Consider the following 16,501-nt stretch of genomic DNA (forward strand, 5'->3'; position numbering starts at 1 on the left):
TTCAATGTATGCAAAATATTATTTACAATTCAATATATACTAAATCTCAGAATCTCGTTTGGGTGTGGTTATTGATGCTAAATAAAAAACGCTTTTTACCATTTTCATAACTTTTTTTTTTCAATTATCATATTTTTGCACAAAATTTATTTCAATGCATTATTATTATTTAAAAGGACGGTTTATATAATAATGATTTACCACATACTAGTTCACAATTTGCGAAGTGTACTAAGCGTGTTTTTGGTGATCATTATTAGGTGGGAATGATAATGAAAAATTAGTATTATTTTAATAGAATTTTCTTTTTTTGACAATTTCAGTAAGTATGTTTGTTCTCTTTCAATCAACACAGTTTATTTACAATAATCATTCTAATGCATTATCATTTAGTGGTAATGATAATTTGTTCAAAAAATACTTATGATCAAAGGTCTACTGCAATGACATGAAATATTTGATGAAAATTTAAACTACAAGTCATTTTCATTAGCACCTTTTAATACCAAACTATATGGGTCGTAAAGTACTCTTCAATTAGCCTCATATCATAGTTTAGTCTAACCTATTAAATTTATCACATTTTTATTTTTTGTTATGATTTAATTTTTTTTTTATTCTCGTCCATATATTTAATTTAACTTTAGTCGCACTTACATATTTCTCTCAATCTCATAAAATATATACAATTTTACCACTTTTATTGATTTTCACTCCATTTGTACTTGTGATATTTCTTTCAAACAAAAAGAGCATTATTAAGAGTACTAATTTTCATTCATTTAATTACTTTTTGTATGAAATTTTTTTTATACACCAGCTGCATATCATTTGTGGAACCGTAGTTCACCAATGCATCATGCATGTCAAATGTTCATTCATTCCCAAAAAAAACCTCAAAAATAGTTGTAACGACCCGTTTGATTAGTGGTTTTGAATGGCATAATGGGAATGATTTATAGTATAAAACTTCATTAAAAGTTCTATATCATTCCCATTGTAATGAAACTTTAACCACAAATTTGTCTTTTTGATTTTGCTACAATAAGATATAGTGAGAATGGAAAATGCTGATTTTTAGAGTAGTAAAGCTTCCCTAGCTGTCTTGTTCAAATTCGAATTTGAAAGAGTTTTCTAATTGTACTAGAACTTAGAGCACTCTACTCTCTCTGTACTCTCTAGTGTTAAAGTATATAATATATTCCGGGGCCTCAACCATCAACTTAAACTTTTGGTTGTGTTCATTGTTGTTATTGCTCTGTTTTCAGTTGGTTTCTTTGTATTTGCTTGTGATTGTTCTTCGCTAAATATCATAGCCCATTCACAACACTAGGTGATTTAAAGAATCAGTTGGTAAGTTGGCTAAATAAGAGAGATTTTGTGATTACTTTTGCATTGTTAGAAATTAATTCTTGTTTTCAGTTAAGGAAATGTGACAGTAATGCGTACTATCTATTAAGAACGATCTGCCATGTCCTTGTACACTTAAAGCAATTTATGATTTATTTTTTATCAATTAAGAAGTATATGACACGCCTAAGCTACATTTATCATGATTATTATAATATATTCAATCAGTCTCTGTTATTTTGCCAAAACACCCGTTGAACTTCCGAATCGACTTTTTATAGAGAGGGACCATTTCATTCAGTTTGCTTAGGGCTCATAAAATGCCAAAAACGACACTGATCCTTGGGACATTTTGATTAGAGATGCACGAAGGATCGAGGGTCCATTAACGGACCGAATTCAACCCTAAAATATGGGCCTTTAATATTTATTCTTTTTGCTTGAATTAAATTACACTACTAAGATAGATTGAGAAACGAGAAAATAAAAGGATACTTGAAAGCTCTTTTGGATTAGCAGGAAAAGATGTACAACTTGGACCTTGTAGCATCAAAAGTTACTTCATACACAATCAAGGACAATCACCTCATTGATCAGATTGGCAATGTTAGTAATTCTCAAAAACTCATGTCGCAACTTGGTCATTAACTCATCGCACAATTTCTCATTTTTCATCATCTTTACACCCTACGAACAAGTCTAGGTAAGTGATACTCAATCCATAAGTTGTGATACCAAAAGCGTTTGTGGCTCAATGGATAGAGCATCTGCATGTGGAGCGAAAGGTTTGAAATTCGACCCCTACTGGGCGCAGGTATCAGTTGGAGGATTTATTGACTCCACGCATCTCTTTACTCCCTTCTCGGGGGACCGGGTATGATTTATCTGCATTTTTCAGGAAAAAAAAACCCCATCCGAACCCTATCTTATGCGGGATACTAGGAGTATCATTTACCATTCTATTGTGAGAGACGGCCTTTCTGAGAGACGCATTAGAGAAGTGGGCTTCTTATTTTGAGATCGTCTCTTACAGAGATGGTCTCTCACAAGAGTAGCTAAGGTTGTGCGCATTGGGCCTCATTACAGAAGTGGCATGGAATTTCTATCGTAGTCACTTTTTTGGTTATTGGAAAACTTGCTCTATAAAACTATTGGATAGAAAAACCTTACCAGAAGAAGACAAAAAGGACGCTTTAAATCGTGGAATATTGCAGAACGTTAATGGAGTATTTCAACTTGCGAATGAATTTGAATCAAATCTGCAAAAGGAAAAATAAAAAAACAGAATATGGAATAGGAAGGTGCAAAGGCAGTAGAATTTAGAGGTGAATTCGTTAAAAAAATTTGGACCATTTCTCGATTTGTGCGTGTCATCCTTGCGCAGGGGCCATGCTAATCTTCTCTGTATCGTTCCAATTTTATCAGATGTCTCCGAAGAGACAAGCATTTTCTAACCTTTGAACAATATAAAAACGGAAATTTATTCTTAAGCTATCGATGTGGGACAAAGTAGCTCATTAGTTGTTAACAAAGTACTGCTTATTTTTTACTGCTCCAAACAAGCAGATATCATATAGTTATTCTATATCTATATCTGTATCTTCAGACGGTAGTATTTGTAACTACTCCCAAGTAATCTCAGGATACAAAAGTCAAATCTTGTCTAGCTCTCCTTGCTTCACTCTTAACTTCTCAAACAGAATTCCAAATGATGATGTGACAACAGACTATTCTGTGATTTTCACATACTAATATTTATGCTATTCTCACAATGCAGACGTAAAACATGATATGCGATTGATTATGTATGAAGGGAAAATTGGCAGAAATACTCGCCTCTCCAGTATCCAAAACTCTTGCTTTTTAAAATATATTCAGCATCTGAAGCAACCAAGATCAGGTATTGTTCAACTGTTGGAGCTGTTTACAATAATTAAGTAAAACTCTCAAATATTGGTTGGAGTCTATCTACAACTTACGATCAAGAACATAAACAAGAACCAACCTTTTTTTGCATCTCCTCTCTGCAAAGGGTCACATATACAAGCAACTAGTCAACAACATAGACGCAACATCAAGAAAGATTGTAGATTAACAATCTGCTTGATTCACAGAATCAAAGCCCTTCTTCCCAAAAGACGGGGTCACATAGCATTCTGATTCAATCACGTCCTCATCGCCTTCTGGTTTCTCGTTCAACTTCACAGTTGTAAGAAATGTATACACATGCACTACCTTAAGATATCATGAGTGTCCACAATGTATCAAAGGCAAGTGAGTTATAAAGATGACGAGCTTCGTCCATTCCTAAAATCCCTTTGGTGGTTTCAATCCAAAGTAAAACTCATAATTTACTTCCACGACACTGACCAACACATATTGGTCATTACTTGTACAACAAGTATGTGTCCCTAACATTACCAATTTGAAGAGTATAGAACCAGAAATTTCTACTAATGACAGTTATTATTTCAAGCACCTTATTACAAAGCTACACTACAGCTTATTATGAAGCTACATGACAAGAGATTATGTGCAGTTCAATAAGCATACCAATTTTAAAGATCTGTTTATCATTGCACATGACAAGCACCTTATTATGAAGCTACATTACAGCTTAGGCCAATAAGCATACCAATTTTTAAATATATCTCACTAAATGATTCAACAGATATGTGTCAGTCATGAACCAGGTAATTTAATGAATGATTTGTATGGGGCGCCCTTGCACAGTGCAAGGACATATGCAACACCTAGAGGCCCCAATATAAAGCAATAATAGTGATGTTAAAGATTCCAATCTGATGTTAAAATTAAATATTTAGAATAGTTCGGAGGGGCGTGCCAGGCCCTTGCAGTAGTGCAACACATGGGCGACACCTGAAGGCCCCAATAGCAAGCTACTGTGGTGGACCTTCCCCCTTAAAAAATAAATTTAATATCATTGTGGGTCAATGACCCACGTATCAGATATTAAACTGATAAGAACAGATACTACACTTGATCTTAGCCAAAAGGCCGAGAAAGGTATGAGTATCAAAGCATTCATAAATCTCTTTTTATTTGTTTGCTTGCACTCAGATCACTGTTTCACATATGGTTTGGGATAAGAAAACACATTAAATCCTAATAGCAAGTAGACTCCACACTTCATGTTCGTTCAGGATGAGAACATAAGGCAGGATCAAAACATCAGAAGAAGTTGGAAGCCTTGAAACAAAGAAGGTTGAGAAATGAGAACAAAAAGGCGCTATGTCGCATATGAGGATAAAGATTGATAAATTGGGCTTTGTAACATGAACAGGTACTTCATACACAATCAAGGAAGCTTCTGAGTGACTAGGTCAGAAACGGGAATCACCTCATTGATTGGACCGGCAATGCTATATTCATAACACCTCCTTTACCTCAAAAGATAAACTATTGCATCTCGCCTAAATCCAAAACGTCATGCCTCATTAATAATCATCCTTTCACGAAGTCTAGGACGGAGGAGCGTACGTAATCCCGAAAAACGAGAAATAATACAATGTAAAAAGAACTTCTGGAACTCCGTTACTGCTTAAGGCTATATTAGAGATGGAAGAGCTAACCCCACTTCAAACACAAACAGGACTGCACAAAATACTTCTCTGAAGCTATTCAGATTTTGAGGCATCCAAGAAATTTCCTTGTTGGAGCTGTTTACAGTTTAAATTGGCCCTATGTGGCAAGATGTTATCCAATATCAATATTTCAAGATCAGGAACAAAATTAGCAGAAATACTCACCGCTCCAGTATCCAAAACTCTTGCCTTTTTAAAAAATATTCAGCATCTGAAGCATCCAAGAATTGGTATTGTTCAGCTTTTAAACTGTTGGAGCTGTTTACAGTACTGAGAAGAAATGTCGCACAACATCAGTTCAAGATGAAGCCCAACGCTCAAATGTTGCTTGGAGTCTATCTACAACCCATGATCATGTACATAAACGAGGATCAACCTTTTTTGTGCATCTCCTCTCTGCAAAGGGACATCGAATTTCTCAAAACAAATACCGGTTGAAGCATCATATTGTAGGGAAAGCAGCAGCCCATCCAACATTAGTGAAGTAATTTACAAAGACTTGGAATGACTGTTAAAGTATATATATAACATATCATGGGGCTTCAACCATCAGATTGAACTTTTGGTTGAGCTGGTTCCTTGACAATAACGCAGTCTAAGTAATAATAATAATACTCCCTTCCAATTCTTTTTACTTGTCCTATTTTTTCATTGGGTATGTTCACCTTACTTGTCCCGGTTCTATTTTAAGACCTATATTTATAGGTGGTCCTTTCATTTTCTTAATATTAAAAATACCCAATATTACACATAAGTCTACTATTTTAGGTGGTCCCCTCCAATTCTTAATATTAAAAACACCAAATATTGCACACGAGTCTACTATTTTAGGTGGTCCCTTATTTTCTTAATATTTGTGCCCAAACTAAATGGGACAACTAAATTGAATTGCAGGGAGTAATAAACTTTATCACTTTTCATGATCTGCAACACTAAATACAAAGGGTTGACACGTTGGATATTGTCCCACATTATCAAACAACCTAGTGCTCATGTGATATGACATAAATAAAAAGAAATGTTGGTTATTTAACAACTTACTTACCTGGACGGGGTCTATAAGTGATCAAATAGGCTTATGGCCTAGGTTGTTGACTTCCATTGCACTTTAAGGAGGGGCAGCAGCCTAAGATCTCCTCAAATGGGAGAGTCTACGTCATAATTTGTGGTAGTGGGGGCCTGCGTTCGCGCGGCCTCTGTCCAAACAATAATTGAAATTTTAGGAAATCAACGGTTGGGAATAGGGTGGTACAGTGACAACCTATAGCACATAGATCTTACAACACAAAAAGGTCATTCAAATCCAACCCTATTCCATGACTTGATCCGCATCAGTCCAAAAGCTCAAATGTACGATTCGACCCAAAACTAAGTTAGCAAAAAATGTACTTATTTGGTAAATATATGCTTACATTACTGGAGACAAAATCAAAATGGTTCTTAACCTCCTCACAATGGTTGGTATAATACTTCAAAGCTGCAGAGAAAAATCAAAATGGTTCTTAACCTCCTCAAAGACTGTTTCTTCTCCTTACACCTCAATACATCAATACTCATGATACATCACACCAATGATCAATTATTGTGTCACAACTAACACAACTAAAATTGATATTTCACAACACACATCCTAAAATACATTTAAAAGGTTAATGACTCTGGCAAAACATTTTAGGCATTTATCCTTTTTCTTAAATACATCACAAATTTAGACTCGTACTCTCATATAAAGACACATCAAAAGTTTAAGAATCGGAAGAGCATAGTACAGGTATTTTCAAGGAGCTTCCAACAAATTAAGTTCAATTTTTTCATCAGGACAGAAACAAATATTTACAAAACATGGGAAAAGCTTGCAACCATGAAAAAACAGAAAAATAGCTGTCAATAGGAGAAAAGTACTAAGAATGGGACCACAAACAAAAATAAATGTTGACGGCATATTTCTCAATAATTCAAGCTATAAAAACGCTTTTTGGTATTTTCTTTTGGAGGCTTGGCAAGGAAGTCAAATAGGTGGATCTGTTACCTAATGTTTCTGTTTTACATTGCAGAAATCGGTTCCTTTCTTCTGGTATGGTGGTATCACTTTTACACGTACAGTATCAGCATAAAGTATACTCATCTGCTCTCTCAATATTCTCCTGATCTCCTCAGAAGGTCTCAATGTCACACGCCTTCTGGTTTCTCGTTCAGCTTCACATCTGTAAGAAATGTATACACATGCACCAACCTTAAGATATCAGGCATGACCACAATATATCAAAGGCAAGTGAGTTACAAAGATGATTGCATTCCTCAAATCCCTTCAACGGTTTCAATCCAAAGTAAAACTCATAAGAGTATTCACTTCGACGACATTGACTAACATTAATTGAAAAACTCATTGGAGTCTGTGAGATGCAAAAACACAAGCCTGATATTCATGTGTCCATAACGTATTCAATTTGATGAGTACACAACCAGAAGTTACAACAAATAATAGTTATTTTTTCTAGCAAACCAAGAGATTATGTGTAGTTCAACTCCCACAACTATTAACAAATTGATGGACATACATAAAGATGGTCTGTGTCATTGCACATTACATGCACCTTGTCCTTAAAATTAGGCAAATAAACAAACAAATTATTATTAAACGTACAAAATAAAATGCCAGGAAATTTGATGAATGATTTGTAGGGGCATGCCAGGCCCTTGCAATAGTGCAACGCATGGGCGACACTTGAAGGCCCCAATAGCAAGCTACTGCGGTGGACCTTCCCCCTTAAAAAATAAATTTAATATCATTGTGGGTCAATGACCCACGTATCAGATATTAAACTGATAAGAACAGATACTACACTTGATCTTAGCCAAAAGGCCGAGAAAGGTATGAATATCAATGCATTCATAAATCTCTTTTTATTTGTTTGCTTGCACTCGGATCACTGTTTCCCATATAGTGTGGGATAAGAAAAACACATGAAATCCTAACAGTAATGTTTGACTTTTGATCCAATTAAATGTTTGATCTGCTTAAAATCGGGTCATAAGCTTTAGAGAAATAACAATGATGTAGCTTATGAAGTGTAAGCAGTTTTGTAATATTGTGACTCGATCTAAGACAATTATACAAGTTGGATAATATCTAAAAAATGAAAATTGTTGCTAATTCATCGAAGGATACAAGTAGATGGGAATGTCATTCAAAATAGAGAGCCGAGGTTGGTAGGGAAAAGGTTACCTAACGCAAAGCCAATGCACATTTCATTCAGGCCTCTTACCATTAGAAGAGACGGCAATAAAGGATGGCGATCTCAAGCACTTCTAGGGGTGTTTGGCACAAGGGAATAGGACTTGTGAGACCTTAATATGAGACTCTTAAAATGAGACTTTTAAGATAAAAGTCTTATCCCTTGTTTGTCATGTTAGGGATTAGATGAAAGATATAAGAATGAAAGTCTCAACTAAAATACCACCCTCCCCCAAAGACATTTTTCTTGGGGTCTTTTTCATTTTTTTATCTCATTCCCTTTAAACAAACAAAGACTTGGATTTTTTTTAGCCCAATGTCCCATTCCCAGGATACAAAGTCAAATCTTGTCTATCTCTCCTCGCTTCACTCTTAACTTCTCAAACAGAATTCCAAATGATGATGTGAAAACAGACTATTCTGTGATTTTCACATACTCATATTTATGCTACTTGCAAAATGCAGACATAAAACATGATATGCGATTGATTATGTATGAAGGGAAAATTCGCGGAAATATTCACCTTCCAGTATCCAAAACTCTTGCCTTTTTAAAAAATATTCAGCCTCTGAAGCATCCAACAATTGGTATTGTTCAGCTTTTAAACTGTTGGAGCTGTTTACAGTACTGAGAAGAAACGTCGCACAACATCAGTTCAAGATGAAGAACAACGCTCAGTTGTTGCTTGGAGTCTATCTACAACCCATGATCATGTACATAAACGAGGATGAACCTTTTTTTGTGCATCTCCCTCTGCAAAGGGACATTGAATTTCTCAAAGCAAATATCAGTTGAAGCATCGTATTGTAGGGAAAGCAGTAGCCCATCCAACATTAGTGAAGCAATAACTGTTAGAGTATATAATATCGTGGGCCCTCAACCATCAGCTTAAGCTTTTGGTTTAGTTGATTTCTTGACAATAATGCAGGCTAAGTAGTAATAGTAATAATAATAATAATAATAATAATAATAATAATAATAAACTTGATCACTTTTCATGATCTGTACTCTGCAGCACTAAATACAAAGGGTTGACACGTTGGATATTGTCCCACATTATCAAACAACCTAGTACTCATGTGATATGACATAAATAAAAAGAAATGTTGGTTATTTAACAATTTACTTACCTGGATGGGGTCTATAAGTGATCAAATAGGCTTATGGCCTAGGTTGTTGACTTCCATTGCACTTTAAGGAGGAGCAGCAGCCTAAGATCTCCCCAAATGGGAGAGTCTACGTCATAATTTGTGATAGTGGGGGCCTGCGTACGCGCGGCCTCTGTCCAAACAATACTTGAAATTTTTAGGGGGTCTATGATATTTTAGAAGAAAAGCATCCAAGTTCTCACACAAAATTAAGCTATTTCTGGGATGAGGATCTTCTGTATCAAAGTTAACCACTTTCTCCACCAACATATGGCATCAAAGCAGCAACTATCCCTAAAGTGACCCAAGAAACAACTCGACTTTAAATCATATTCAATATTGGATCAGATAATTAGTAGACTCCGCACACGACATTATCAGTTCAAGATGAAGCACAACAATCAAATATAGCTTGGTGTCTATAACACGCAATCATACACGTAAATGAGATAGAGTGGATTCTTTAGCCAACAATAACACGAATATTGCGAAGGTTAAAGATACACCATTTTGTGCATCTTTCTGTAGAGGGGCATTTAATCTTTCAAAATGAATCTCAAGCTAGTAGACAAGTCGCGATGAGGAAATTTCGAAGAGCTTGTGCCAGCTTACAATACAAAAATCCAACACAAAATTAAAGTCATATTTCCAAAAGTGAGGATCTTCTACTTCAATCAACACAAGTTGGGCATTCAACCCAATCTAAAAACGACTCGACTAGTTTGAAAGAATGAACTCACTAACTCATGGAATACATATACAATGACGCCAAGGTCCAAATAAGAGGTGTTCAAAGGGCTTGATAAGGGCCGGATCGGGTTCAAACAAAGATGGACCTGGGTTGCATTGGGCCTTGTAAAATGAAAATGGGTTGAAAATGGACTGGGCTTTAAAACCCAGCCCAATCCGACCCGACCCGTTTTTATTTCTAGCTTTCATTCTTGCGAAGTTACAGATTTTCCATTTTCAGGGTACAAATTTTCATATCTTAGACTTCATTGATGAAATTTCGTATTTTTATTTAGTTTTTCAAAACTTAGGGTTTAAATGTTCGTTCTCCATTTTTAACAAATCGATTCACTGCGTTTCTAATTCTAAGCGTTAATTTAAGCCGTCCGGACAAATCTTAGACGGATATGGAGTGGGGTAGGCGGATATGAGAAATTTAAACCCTCGAACCCATCATTTATGGCCTACCCACTACTCGTAGTGATCAAAACTTTCATATTCATACCCACCAAACTTATTCTCATACTCCTAGAAAATCTTACACAAACGACCGGATGTAGAGCGGGATGATCGACTATCAGAAAAGCCCTCAAACCCAGTACCCACCGAAAATCCTAGCCTCAACGACGATGATGCGTCTTAAATCCTAAAGAAAACCAGAAATTGTTTCTCGAAATAAGTAAAACAATGATTAAATATTAAAAAACAAAGAAAAAAGGTAAAACAATGATGAACAAAAAAATACTACTACATATGAAACAATGATGCCATTAAACAATAAGCACAATCATAAACAATAAGCACAACCAACATGCAGCAGTAAAATGATCTTACTAAGACAGACGTCAACCCAGAAAACAACAAAATTGAATTCTTTTCAAGTTTTAACCCAGTAAATTTAAAAAAAAAAAAAAAAAAAAAAAAAAAAAAAAAAAAAGCGAAATAATAGGGGATTAAATGCGGTGGCTTACCTAGCAAGATTTGGATATTCATGCTTTCACCATTTGATGAAATTTCTTTGAAGTTAGAAAGATTTTGGAATTTCAATTTTTCGAATGGGTATTTTACTTTTGGAGTTTTGAGGATGACCTGCTTTTTGCATGAGGCAGAGGCAGAGCACTCCAAACGGCAGGGATTTTTTTGGTGGGAATAATTTACCGCCTACCGGCTTGCAAATTAATATAACTAACGAAATATTACCCAGAATAATTTAATTTATTCGTGATTTTCCTACAATAATTTCATTTACCACCTATCGGCTTGCAAATTAATATAACTAATAGAAATTTTTTAAAATAATTCAATGGTTAGGTATGTTTTATTTTAAGTATCACATTTTCTTCGAACAATAATATATTTTTATGTATTATCATTAAAAAATAAATAGTAAGTGATAATGAAAGTTTGTGAAAAAAAAATTTTCAATTTTATCATCAAAGTGTTATTATCATGAGAATCACATTTTACTTTTAAGGGAACTTTATTGTTTAAACTACCGGTCATTCACATTATCACATTTTAATACCAACGACCAAAGAAAATTTAAAGTAAATAAGCATTTTTTCCAAAATAAATTCATAAATAAGTTTTGGCTAAACTTACATCTCAAAAATAAGCGCCTCTAGCCCAATGATAAGGGTCAGAGGTTCTTCACAGTTACTAACAGCGGACGATTACTTAAGTTGAGTCAAAGGAAATCAACTCATTAATCGTCCGCTCAACTGGCGATTACTAAGCTGATTTTCTTTGACTTAGCTTAAGTAACTGCTCGCTGTTAACAGCTGGCCAATTGAAATCCATTTTACTTTTTTTTTCTTTGAATGAATCTTCCATTGTGTTTTCCATAATTAAATATACTATAACTCTCTCCATATATATATAAAATATGGAATATATATAACAATTCAATGCATACAAAATATATATATAATAATGGAATATATATAACAATTCAATGAATGCAAAATATTATTTACAATTCAATATGTACAAAATGTTCATAATAACTTTTCACTCCTCGTCTACTCTATCTAAATGTGTTGGCCTAGTTCGCCTCTTATGATGTGGTCATTGATGCGTAATAATGGAACATGTTTAACAATTCAATGTATGCAAAATATTATTTACAATTCAATATATACTAAATCTCAGAATCTCGTTTGGGTGTGGTTATTGATGCTAAATAAAAAACGCTTTTTACCATTTTCATAACTTTTTTTTTTCAATTATCATATTTTTGCACAAAATTTATTTCAATGCATTATTATTATTTAAAAGGACGGTTTATATAATAATGATTTACCACATACTAGTTCACAATTTGCGAAGTGTACTAAGCGTGTTTTTGGTGATCATTATTAGGTGGGAATGATAATGAAAAATTAGTATTATTTTAATAGAATTTTCTTTTTTTGACAATTTCAGTAAGTATGTTTGTTCTCTTTCAATCAACACAGTTTATTTACAATAATCATTCTAATGCATTATCATTTAGTGGTAATGATAATTTGTTCAAAAAATACTTATGATCAAAGGTCTACTGCAATGACATGAAATATTTGATGAAAATTTAAACTACAAGTCATTTTCATTAGCACCTTTTAATACCAAACTATATGGGTCGTAAAGTACTCTTCAATTAGCCTCATATCATAGTTTAGTCTAACCTATTAAATTTATCACATTTTTATTTTTTGTTATGATTTAATTTTTTTTTTATTCTCGTCCATATATTTAATTTAACTTTAGTCGCACTTACATATTTCTCTCAATCTCATAAAATATATACAATTTTACCACTTTTATTGATTTTCACTCCATTTGTACTTGTGATATTTCTTTCAAACAAAAAGAGCATTATTAAGAGTACTAATTTTCATTCATTTAATTACTTTTTGTATGAAATTTTTTTTATACACCAGCTGCATATCATTTGTGGAACCGTAGTTCACCAATGCATCATGCATGTCAAATGTTCATTCATTCCCAAAAAAAACCTCAAAAATAGTTGTAACGACCCGTTTGATTAGTGGTTTTGAATGGCATAATGGGAATGATTTATAGTGTAAAACTTCATTAAAAGTTCTATATCATTCCCATTGTAATGAAACTTTAACCACAAATTTGTCTTTTTGATTTTGCTACAATAAGATATAGTGAGAATGGAAAATGCTGATTTTTAGAGTAGTAAAGCTTCCCTAGCTGTCTTGTTCAAATTCGAATTTGAAAGAGTTTTCTAATTGTACTAGAACTTAGAGCACTCTACTCTCTCTGTACTCTCTAGTGTTAAAGTATATAATATATTCCGGGGCCTCAACCATCAACTTAAACTTTTGGTTGTGTTCATTGTTGTTATTGCTCTGTTTTCAGTTGGTTTCTTTGTATTTGCTTGTGATTGTTCTTCGCTAAATATCATAGCCCATTCACAACACTAGGTGATTTAAAGAATCAGTTGGTAAGTTGGCTAAATAAGAGAGATTTTGTGATTACTTTTGCATTGTTAGAAATTAATTCTTGTTTTCAGTTAAGGAAATGTGACAGTAATGCGTACTATCTATTAAGAACGATCTGCCATGTCCTTGTACACTTAAAGCAATTTATGATTTATTTTTTATCAATTAAGAAGTATATGACACGCCTAAGCTACATTTATCATGATTATTATAATATATTCAATCAGTCTCTGTTATTTTGCCAAAACACCCGTTGAACTTCCGAATCGACTTTTTATAGAGAGGGACCATTTCATTCAGTTTGCTTAGGGCTCATAAAATGCCAAAAACGACACTGATCCTTGGGACATTTTGATTAGAGATGCACGAAGGATCGAGGGTCCATTAACGGACCGAATTCAACCCTAAAATATGGGCCTTTAATATTTATTCTTTTTGCTTGAATTAAATTACACTACTAAGATAGATTGAGAAACGAGAAAATAAAAGGATACTTGAAAGCTCTTTTGGATTAGCAGGAAAAGATGTACAACTTGGACCTTGTAGCATCAAAAGTTACTTCATACACAATCAAGGACAATCACCTCATTGATCAGATTGGCAATGTTAGTAATTCTCAAAAACTCATGTCGCAACTTGGTCATTAACTCATCGCACAATTTCTCATTTTTCATCATCTTTACACCCTACGAACAAGTCTAGGTAAGTGATACTCAATCCATAAGTTGTGATACCAAAAGCGTTTGTGGCTCAATGGATAGAGCATCTGCATGTGGAGCGAAAGGTTTGAAATTCGACCCCTACTGGGCGCAGGTATCAGTTGGAGGATTTATTGACTCCACGCATCTCTTTACTCCCTTCTCGGGGGACCGGGTATGATTTATCTGCATTTTTCAGGAAAAAAAAACCCCATCCGAACCCTATCTTATGCGGGATACTAGGAGTATCATTTACCATTCTATTGTGAGAGACGGCCTTTCTGAGAGACGCATTAGAGAAGTGGGCTTCTTATTTTGAGATCGTCTCTTACAGAGATGGTCTCTCACAAGAGTAGCTAAGGTTGTGCGCATTGGGCCTCATTACAGAAGTGGCATGGAATTTCTATCGTAGTCACTTTTTTGGTTATTGGAAAACTTGCTCTATAAAACTATTGGATAGAAAAACCTTACCAGAAGAAGACAAAAAGGACGCTTTAAATCGTGGAATATTGCAGAACGTTAATGGAGTATTTCAACTTGCGAATGAATTTGAATCAAATCTGCAAAAGGAAAAATAAAAAAACAGAATATGGAATAGGAAGGTGCAAAGGCAGTAGAATTTAGAGGTGAATTCGTTAAAAAAATTTGGACCATTTCTCGATTTGTGCGTGTCATCCTTGCGCAGGGGCCATGCTAATCTTCTCTGTATCGTTCCAATTTTATCAGATGTCTCCGAAGAGACAAGCATTTTCTAACCTTTGAACAATATAAAAACGGAAATTTATTCTTAAGCTATCGATGTGGGACAAAGTAGCTCATTAGTTGTTAACAAAGTACTGCTTATTTTTTACTGCTCCAAACAAGCAGATATCATATAGTTATTCTATATCTATATCTGTATCTTCAGACGGTAGTATTTGTAACTACTCCCAAGTAATCTCAGGATACAAAAGTCAAATCTTGTCTAGCTCTCCTTGCTTCACTCTTAACTTCTCAAACAGAATTCCAAATGATGATGTGACAACAGACTATTCTGTGATTTTCACATACTAATATTTATGCTATTCTCACAATGCAGACGTAAAACATGATATGCGATTGATTATGTATGAAGGGAAAATTGGCAGAAATACTCGCCTCTCCAGTATCCAAAACTCTTGCTTTTTAAAATATATTCAGCATCTGAAGCAACCAAGATCAGGTATTGTTCAACTGTTGGAGCTGTTTACAATAATTAAGTAAAACTCTCAAATATTGGTTGGAGTCTATCTACAACTTACGATCAAGAACATAAACAAGAACCAACCTTTTTTTGCATCTCCTCTCTGCAAAGGGTCACATATACAAGCAACTAGTCAACAACATAGACGCAACATCAAGAAAGATTGTAGATTAACAATCTGCTTGATTCACAGAATCAAAGCCCTTCTTCCCAAAAGACGGGGTCACATAGCATTCTGATTCAATCACGTCCTCATCGCCTTCTGGTTTCTCGTTCAACTTCACAGTTGTAAGAAATGTATACACATGCACTACCTTAAGATATCATGAGTGTCCACAATGTATCAAAGGCAAGTGAGTTATAAAGATGACGAGCTTCGTCCATTCCTAAAATCCCTTTGGTGGTTTCAATCCAAAGTAAAACTCATAATTTACTTCCACGACACTGACCAACACATATTGGTCATTACTTGTACAACAAGTATGTGTCCCTAACATTACCAATTTGAAGAGTATAGAACCAGAAATTTCTACTAATGACAGTTATTATTTCAAGCACCTTATTACAAAGCTACACTACAGCTTATTATGAAGCTACATGACAAGAGATTATGTGCAGTTCAATAAGCATACCAATTTTAAAGATCTGTTTATCATTGCACATGACAAGCACCTTATTATGAAGCTACATTACAGCTTAGGCCAATAAGCATACCAATTTTTAAATATATCTCACTAAATGATTCAACAGATATGTGTCAGTCATGAACCAGGTAATTTAATGAATGATTTGTATGGGGCGCCCTTGCACAGTGCAAGGACATATGCAACACCTAGAGGCCCCAATATAAAGCAATAATAGTGATGTTAAAGATTCCAATCTGATGTTAAAATTAAATATTTAGAATAGTTCGGAGGGGCGTGCCAGGCCCTTGCAGTAGTGCAACACATGGGCGACACCTGAAGGCCCCAATAGCAAGCTACTGTGGTGGACCTTCCCCCTTAAAAAATAAATTTAATATCATTGTGGGTCAATGACCCACGTATCAGATATTAAACTGA

General features: G+C 34.5%; 2 long non-coding RNA genes, 6 other non-coding genes and 1 pseudogene across 12 annotated transcripts; 2 read left to right on the top strand and 7 right to left on the bottom strand.

Moving 5' to 3' along the window:
- Positions 1-2,688: 2,688 nt before the first annotated feature.
- On the bottom strand, positions 2,689-2,791 carry LOC130807087 (U6 spliceosomal RNA). The gene has a single exon (XR_009040460.1). It is a non-coding gene; the product is annotated as a U6 spliceosomal RNA (small nuclear RNA).
- LOC130806276 (uncharacterized) lies at positions 2,689-11,209 on the bottom strand. Of its 5 annotated transcripts, none has more exons than XR_009040289.1 (6): positions 11,040-11,209; positions 9,322-9,472; positions 8,715-8,944; positions 6,985-7,159; positions 6,001-6,151; positions 2,689-5,351 (listed from the first exon to the last, which is right to left on the bottom strand). It is a non-coding gene; the product is annotated as an uncharacterized LOC130806276 (long non-coding RNA). The 5 variants fall into 5 exon arrangements; XR_009040290.1 differs by having other exon boundaries at positions 9,322-9,633; positions 11,040-11,203; XR_009040292.1 differs by having other exon boundaries at positions 9,322-9,659; positions 11,040-11,203.
- Positions 4,185-4,381, bottom strand: LOC130807161 (U2 spliceosomal RNA). The gene has a single exon (XR_009040528.1). It is a non-coding gene; the product is annotated as a U2 spliceosomal RNA (small nuclear RNA).
- LOC130807140 (U1 spliceosomal RNA) lies at positions 5,993-6,155 on the top strand. The gene has a single exon (XR_009040510.1). It is a non-coding gene; the product is annotated as a U1 spliceosomal RNA (small nuclear RNA).
- On the bottom strand, positions 7,635-7,831 carry LOC130807171 (U2 spliceosomal RNA). The gene has a single exon (XR_009040538.1). It is a non-coding gene; the product is annotated as a U2 spliceosomal RNA (small nuclear RNA).
- Positions 9,314-9,476, top strand: LOC130807151 (U1 spliceosomal RNA). The gene has a single exon (XR_009040519.1). It is a non-coding gene; the product is annotated as a U1 spliceosomal RNA (small nuclear RNA).
- Positions 11,210-14,857: 3,648 nt separating the features above from the next.
- LOC130807088 (U6 spliceosomal RNA) lies at positions 14,858-14,960 on the bottom strand. The gene has a single exon (XR_009040461.1). It is a non-coding gene; the product is annotated as a U6 spliceosomal RNA (small nuclear RNA).
- On the bottom strand, positions 14,858-16,494 carry LOC130806278 (uncharacterized). Its single transcript, XR_009040294.1, has 2 exons — positions 15,525-16,494; positions 14,858-15,439 (listed from the first exon to the last, which is right to left on the bottom strand). It is a non-coding gene; the product is annotated as an uncharacterized LOC130806278 (long non-coding RNA).
- Positions 16,361-16,465, bottom strand: LOC130807175 (U2 spliceosomal RNA; annotated as a pseudogene).
- Positions 16,495-16,501: the final 7 nt, after the last annotated feature.

This window comes from Amaranthus tricolor, chromosome 2 (assembly GCF_026212465.1).
Source record: "Amaranthus tricolor cultivar Red isolate AtriRed21 chromosome 2, ASM2621246v1, whole genome shotgun sequence".
NCBI classification, from domain to species: domain Eukaryota; kingdom Viridiplantae; phylum Streptophyta; class Magnoliopsida; order Caryophyllales; family Amaranthaceae; genus Amaranthus; species Amaranthus tricolor.